The sequence below is a fragment of the Calliphora vicina genome, chromosome 3 (genome assembly GCF_958450345.1).
Source record: "Calliphora vicina chromosome 3, idCalVici1.1, whole genome shotgun sequence".
In the NCBI taxonomy this organism is placed as follows: Eukaryota; Metazoa; Arthropoda; class Insecta; order Diptera; family Calliphoridae; genus Calliphora; species Calliphora vicina.
The window spans coordinates 102,485,658-102,494,380 of record NC_088782.1 but is presented as its reverse complement, the minus strand read 5'-3'; positions in this window follow the sequence as shown (position 1 = coordinate 102,494,380).

The window sequence follows — 8,723 nt, the reverse complement described above, 5'->3', positions numbered from 1 at the left end:
TAAAATACTCTCACATCCAAAATAATTAAATTTATACCAAAATGTTTATAATTTGTTAGTTTGGTATTGAAAATCAGCAAAATAAAATTAGTAGAACCAGAGCAATTGACCGATATATAAGACAATCTCCAAAAATGTTTGCAGAGAATATTATGCAACTTGTTATTCATGTGATAAAAGAACAAACATTGTTAAAAATAGTGAGAATCGGTTCATGATTTCTCCTAGCCTATACAACATATCCTCCCGAAATATGGCTTTGTGATAAATAAATGAATATAGAATAGACGTATCCATACAAAATTCTGAAGAAATGAATTTCGAGCCAAAAGGAATCGCATTACCATATTTTTTTGCATCGATCCATATTTGACCATAGACCCCATATAAGATCGAATTCCGATTTAACTACTCATAAATCTTTAATAAATCTGTGATTGAAATTCAACGTAACTAATCTCAGTTTTTATAAAAATTGTTGTACCAAATCTTATGAAGGTGGTCAAATATGGACCAATATTCACAAAATCCTGCAGACGATTTTTGAATAAAATATAAGTAGCCTATAGAAAATTTGGGTTGGATATCCATATGAAAACAATTTCCAAAAAACACAATTTACATAAATATCTAAAAATATCGATATCCAACCCAAATTTTCTATAGGCTACTTATATTTTATTCAAAAATCGTCTTGCAGGATTTTGTGAATATTGGTCCATATTTGACCACAGCTCCTATATATGGTCAACTTCCGAGAATCTTCTAAAAATTTTCTAAAAAGCGTTATTGATATGAAATTTAACCATTCCACCATTAGAAATTCTAAATATTGCAAATTTTTACATTAAACCTTCAGGATTTAAGGGTTAACGTTGTCCGATTTTAGTAAAACTTTCAGAACATGTGTTTGCCATTAAAAAATTACTTTTGCAATGTAATTGTCGTTCTAATGAGACATCAAAAACTGTTAAAGTTATTAAAAATTCCCCAGGCCATTAACGTGTCTCAGGCCAATAGAACAAGTAATGTAGGAACAAAATTAACATATTTTGAGAAATATTAAAATAAAAGCAAATTTTTACTTAAAATATTTACTTGTATATGAGTTTTTGTCTTCGTAGGATACCGTTAACCTATTCGCAGGTGAAGCCAAAAAAAATTTATTTTTTTAACGGCAGTTTCAAAACTCCATTTTCAAATTTTTAAAAATTTTGTTGAACAAATTTCAGAATTTTTTAAGCATCACATTTATTGAGAACATAATCTACAGTGAGCCTCAAAAGTAAGTATACACCAAAAATTATATGATTTTTTTTAAGATCATGAACATCATTATAGTCCGACTTGAATGTTTTTTTCACAACAGAATCTATTATTCAACCCATTCTCCAACAAACCGAAACTTTTAAATTTTAATCGATAGCTAAATTTTAGGATTTTCATTATCTTAAAAAAATCATATAATTTTCGGTATATATATAAATAAAAATCAGTTGTCGTTCGTTGGTAATTACATCAGTTGAGAACGGCCGGACCGATTTAGACAAATTTTATACCCTCCACCACCATAAGTGGTGAATGAGGGTATATATAAGTTTGTCATTCCGTATGTAACTTAAAAAAATATTCATCTGAGACCAAACAAAGTATATATATTATTGATCCTTATGCGTCTGTCTGTCCGTCTGTGTAAAACACGCATACGTCCAAAATACGCAAACAAACTTAGTAGAGTTGCAATAAGCAGATTGGTATTGAAAATCATCGAAATCGGTACAGCGGAACCAAAGTTATGAATTAAAATGTGGGACAACCTCAAAAAAAAATTGATAATTTTCACATCATTTGGACATTTTTTGTAAATATATTGCAGCTAATATCATAAAATTTTGCACTCGTTACTTTTATGATAAAAGGAGTAACTCTGGTGAAAATTATATGGTCTATAAATGCCTACAGAATGGCACTATCCATAGAAAATTCAGCAAAAATAAGTTTCGTGGTAAAAAAAATTATACTGCAAAATTTTTCGTTGATCGGCCCATATTTGACCATAGCCCCCATAAAAAGTACACTTCCGAAAATCTCTTAAATAAGCATAAATGTTTTACTAATGTCGCTATCAAGTTGAAATTCGACACAAATGATCCCCATATATACCAAAATCATTGTACTTAATTCTATGAAGATCGGCCGATAATTGGTTATAGCTCCCATATAAGGACCACTTCCGAAAAACACAATAAGCTACATAAATATCTAAAAAATATCAATATCAAAACTGAATTTCACACACATCCGTAGTTTATACTTAGAAATCATACTACTGGATTTTGTGAATATCAGTCCATATTTGACCATAGCTCCCATATAAGGTCCACTTCCAAAAATCAGTTAAGTACTCATAAATCTCTTATAAATACCTCTATCATGCTAAAATTCGACAAAAATTATACTCATATACATAGATATCACTGTACCAAATTTTATGCAGATTGGCCGATAATTGGTCATAGCTCCCCTATAAGGCCCATTTCCGAAAAAAGATATTAACCTTAAAAAATATTAAAAACATATCGATATCAAAATGAAATTACTCACAGATCAGTAATTTGTATCCAGTAATCATACTTCTGGATTTTGTGAATATCGGTCCATATTTAACCATAGCTCCTATATAAGGTCCACTGCCGAAAATCACTAAATTCCTCATAAATTTCTTACAAATATAGTTATCAAGTTGAAATTCAAAACAAATTTATTCAATATATACAAAAACCGATGTACCAAATTTTATGATGATAGGCCCGTAATTGGCCATAACCTCCATATAAGAACCACTTCAGGAAAACACATTAACCTGCACAAATATCCAAAAAAATCTATACTGAACCAAAATTTTACACCGATCAGTAATTTGTATCCAAGAATCGTACTACAAGATTTTTTAAATATTGGTCCATAATTCGCCATAATAGCGTTGTTTACATGAAATTCTACAAAAATAGCCCTTAAATACTTAGGACCATAATAGGTCATAGCATCCATATATTAAACCAAAATAGTACACAGATCAGTAATTTGTATTCAAAAATCACATTACTGAATTTTGTGAATATTGGTCCATAATTGGCCACAGCTCTCATATAAATACATAAAAATCACGTAAAAATATTTTATGACAAATGAATCATAATAGGTCATAGCTCCCACATAAGTCCCACAACCAAATATTTTGAAATTTTTCTAAATATATTTGTATACCCTTTTTATACCCTCCACCACCATAAGTGGTGAATGAGGGTATATATAAGTTTGTCATTCCGTGTGTAACATTGAGAAATATTCATCTGAGACCCAACAAAGTATATATATTATTGATCCTTATGAAATTCTAAGTCGATTGAGCCATGTCCGTCTGTCTGTCCGTCTGTCCGTCTGTCCGTCTGTGTAAAACACGCTCACGTCCAAAATACGCAAACAAACTTAGTAGAGTTACAAGAAAATTGTTTACTATTGTCCTAAGCAGTTTGGTATTGAAAATCAGCGAAATCGGTACAGTGGAACCAAAGTTATGAATGAAAATGTGGGACAACCTCAAAAAAAAATTGATAATTTTCACATATTTTTGGACATTTTTTGTAAATATATTGCAGCTAATATCATAAAATTTTGCACTCGTTACTTTTATGATAAAAGGAGTAACTCTGGTGAAAATTATAAGAATCGGTTCATGATTTCTCCTAGCCCCCATACAAATTTCTTCCCGAAATATGGTTCTATGGTCTATAAATGCCTACAAAATAGGAATATCCACATGAAATTCAGCAAAAATAAGTTTTGTGGTAAAAGAAATTATATTACAAAATTTTTCGTGGATCGGCCCATATTTGACCATAGCCCCCATATAAAGTACACTTCCGAAAATCTCTTAAATAAGCATAAATGTCTTATAAATATCGCTATCAAGTTGAAATACGACACAAATAATCTTCATATATACCAAAATCGCCGTACCTAATTCTATTAAGATCGGCCGATAATTGGTTATAGCTCCCATAGAAGGTCCACTTCCGAAAAACACAATAACCTACATAAATATCTAAAAAATATCAATATCAAAACAAAATTTCACACATATCCATAATTTATATCTAGAAATCATACTACAAGATTTTGTGAATATCGGTTCATATTTGACCATAGCCCCCATATAAGGTCCACTTCAAAAAATCAATTAAGTACTCATAAATCTCTTATAAATTCCTTTACCATGCTAAAATTCGACAAAAATAATACTCATATATATAGATGTCACTGTACTAAATTGTATGCAGATTGGCCGATAATTGGTCAATAGCTCCCCTATAAGGCCCATTTTCGAAAAAAGATATTAACCTTAAAAAATATTAAAAACATATCGATATCAAAATGAAATTACACACAGATCAGTAATTTGTATCCAGTAATCATACTTCTGGATTTTGTGAATATCGGTCCATATTTAACCATAGCTCCCATATAAGGTTCACTCCCGAAAATCACTAATATCCTCATAAATTTCTTACAAATATAGTTATCAGGTTGAAATTCAAAACAAATTTAATCAATATATACAAAAATCGATGTACCAAATTTTATGATGATAGGCCCATAATTGGTCATAACCTCCATATAAGAACCACTTCAGGAAAACACATTAACCTGCACAAATATCCATAAAAATCTATACTGAACCAAAATTTTACACCGATCAGTAATTTGTACCCAAGAATCGTACTACAAGATTTTTTAAATATTGGTCCATAATTCGGCATAGCTCCCATATAAAGTCCTCACTTGTTAACAGCGTTGTTTATATGAAATTCTACAAAAATAGCCCTCAAATACTTAGGACCATAATAGGTCATAGCATCCATATATTAAACCAAAATAGTACACAGATCAGTAATTTGTATTCAAAAATCATAATACTGAATTTTGTGAATATTGGTCCATAATTGGCCACAGCTCTCATATAAATACATAAAAATCACGTAAAAATATTTTATGACAATCGAATCATAATAGGTCATAGCTCCCACATAAGTCCCACAACGAAATATTTTGAAATTTGTCTAAATATATTTGTATACCCTTTTTTATACTCTGTTTCTTCTCTTGATGTTAAAAGGGAAAAATGTTGATCCAAATGTATTACCTAATTATTAAGTATATAAATTGTTAAAATTCATACGTTCAAAGAGGAATTTTAGTTATAAATTGCTGAATTAGAAACAATTGTTTGTACATTTGAAATAAAATATCTTCTGATTAAACTAGTCTTTCTGACAATTGTTATATTATTTCAGTTGTTATACCATCATATTTAGGTGGAGGGTATTTAATATTCGGCACGGCCGAATATAGTACTCTTACTTGTTTTATACTCTGTTTCTTCACTTGAGGTTAAAAGGGAAAAATGTTGATGCAAACGTATTAACTAATTATTAAGTATATAAATTGTTAAATTTCATACGTTCTAATAGGAATTTCAGTTATAAATTGCTGAATTATATACAATTTTTTGTACATTTGAAATAAAATATCTTCTGCGTAAACTAGTCTTTCTAACAATTGTTATATTATTTCAGTTTTTATACCATCATATTTAGGTGGAGGGTATTTAAAATTCGGCACGGCCGAATATAGCACTCTTACTTGTTTATAATCTGTTTCTTCAGTGAAGAATCTTCACTTGAGGTTAAAAAGGAAAAAAGTTGATCAAACGTATTGTATTAACTTATTATTAAGTATATAAATTGTTAAATTTCATATGTTCTAATAGGAATTTCCATTATAAATTGCTGAATTAGATCTGCGTAAACTAGTCTTACTAACAATTGTTATATTATTTCAGTTGTTATACCATCATATTTAGGTGGAGGGTATTTAAGATTCGGCACGGCCGAAGTCCAACTTATGTTTTTACGGAATGAAAAATTGACCACGCCCACTTTTTTCTATTTATTTAAAATGTTCGTAGTGATCCAATTTAAGTTTTTACTGAAGGAAAAATTTACCACGCCCACTTTTTTCGATTTATCTAAAATCGGAAAACGGCTATTTGGCTAATTTGTTTTTAAATGTTCGTAGTAAATTTCGTAAGAAAAGTTTACCACGCGCAATATTTTTGGATAAATCTAAAATCGCAGAAGGCCTGGACCGATTTGGCTATTTTCTTTTAAATGTTCGCAATAGTCCACAAAAGTTTTTTACGCCCAATAATATGCTCACTAATACTCCCACTTTTCAAATGCTGTCAATATGTGACCAAAGGTAGTCTCATGGCATCTGGAAAATGGTTGATATGTGCCGGAATGATAAATTTGGCCTAAAGTTGCTATAATCCTTGGAATATATACTTGGCATCAATTGTCAAAGAAATTTCAACGATGGAAACAAGGCATTTCAATTCCAGGTTGCCCCCATTTATTTTCTAACGACACATTAGGTCCATCCCAGAAACGATGAGTGTTTCTATTTGCGTTGGCCAAAAATCGATTTTTTATATAAAAACTCACAATATCTAAAACCGCTAATAACTTGGCCAATAAGCGTTTAATCAAGAAAAGCAGCTCGATCTGTGATCACTCATATTTCTTAACAAAAATCGATTTTTTGTATAAAAACTCAAAATAACAAAATTTGCTAATAACTTGGCCAATAAGGGCTTAATCAAGAAAAGGAGCTCGATCTGTTATCACTCATATTTCTGAATAAAAATTGATTTTTTACATAAAACTCAAAATATCTAAAATCGGTAATAACTTCGCCAAGAAGCGTTTAATCAAGGAAAGCAGCTCGATCTGTGATCACTCATATTTCTGGCAAAAAATCGATTTTTTATATAAAAACTCAAAATAACTAAATTCGCATATAATTTGGCCAATAAGTGTTTAATCAAGAAAAATGGCTCGATCTGTAATCACTCATATTTCTGACAAAAACTCGATTTTTTATATAAAAACTCACAATATTTAAAATCGCTAATAACTTGGCCAATCAACAAAAGGGTTAGATCTGTGATCAATAATATTTTAGACCAAAATTCGATTACTAATATATTAAAAATACGTACATTGATTTACATGTATGCTGTTTTTGCTTGGACAGGACAACGTCTATCGGGTCAGCTAGTAGGAAATAAAAATATGAAAAAATTATGAAATGTAAATTTTGAAATTTATTTTGCCATATTTTGTAACCAATTTTGATCTTTTGTAATTGGATATACAACGACAATTACGTACACATTTCGATTCTTTTATATTAAACTGCAGTAATAATTATTAAATGGCAACATTTTTTCCCAATTTTGTTCTCACTTTAACCCTCGTGCGGCACCCTCGATCGAGCTCAAACATTTGTAAATTTTTTTATCCTAACCTCACACAAAACTGCCCTTCGTTTTTGAATCAGATGAGTTTTAAATTTTTCCATACATCCCACATCCGCAAAATTTATTAAACGTGAATATGTTCCCAGTAAGTTTTTAACGAAATTTGTATCATTCGGTTTTTAATAAAATTTTAATTTATTAACAAATTTTTGACGAAAAATAATATACAAAATTTTGTCTAGAACAATTTTTGGCGGTGTTATTAGCGGTGGCTGCCTTATGACTTGGTGAGTTTTTTCTACGAATGGCACATTGGATTGAATCAGTTTTGCTGTGGAAAAGGTTCCAAATTTTCTAACAATTTAAAACTAAAATTTTGCTTTTTAGCAATGCTACTAATTTTTACTTTCTCAATGCCTCCATTTTTCCATGTTGCTTTTGAGTTATAAAGGAATTGTACAGCAAATCAGACTTTTTAATAATGTTAATGACTTTTTAATTAATAATTATAGTTATTTGACAACATAAATACTTCATACTTCAATAGTTTACTAGTTATATAGATTAATATGGTTAAAATTGGATAAGCGGTTAACAGGTTATATATAATTAAATTTGAGCGATTTCACACCATTCTTATATAAAATTGGAATTTTGAACCTCGATAAAAGACAAACCAAAGCAAATTTAAATATTTGGAGCCACTTTAAGTTTTGCCGCATAAGAAAGCTGTGTTCAAAGTTTTGAAATATTTGGCACGGGTGAGATCCGATGCCTAGTCGAATATGTTTGTTTTCTTTCCACAAAAAAAAAATATGTTTATTGAAAATAAAGAAAACATGACTGTGCATGTCAATGCATGCATGTCTTTTCCCAATTTTATGGATAATATCATGTACATGCTAGCGAACATTATTAAATAAATGTCATAGAATATATAAAAGTCAATATTGATTGTATTTAGTTTACGTGGAACAAATATGTATTTAGGTATGACAAGTATGGAAAATTTATCATAACACAGTCTAATAAATACGAGTAATATTTCATATTTTCTGCAATATTTTCTTATTTTTTATGAAGATAATGCATTATGAATAAAATGTGTTCCAAGAAACATTAAAAATTAATTAGTTTATTCATGTACATTTGTATTCCATTTAAAAACATATGAGTGAAACGTAATATAAAAGCCACTGTATAACAACAGGCACTAGAATATCTGGCAGGAGATAGGTGAACTCATTGACTGTGTTTAACCAATTTCAAGGGTAAACTATAGGTTTGCCCTTGAAATTGGTAGTTTGTGTACGAGATTACATGGAAATAGACTACATTT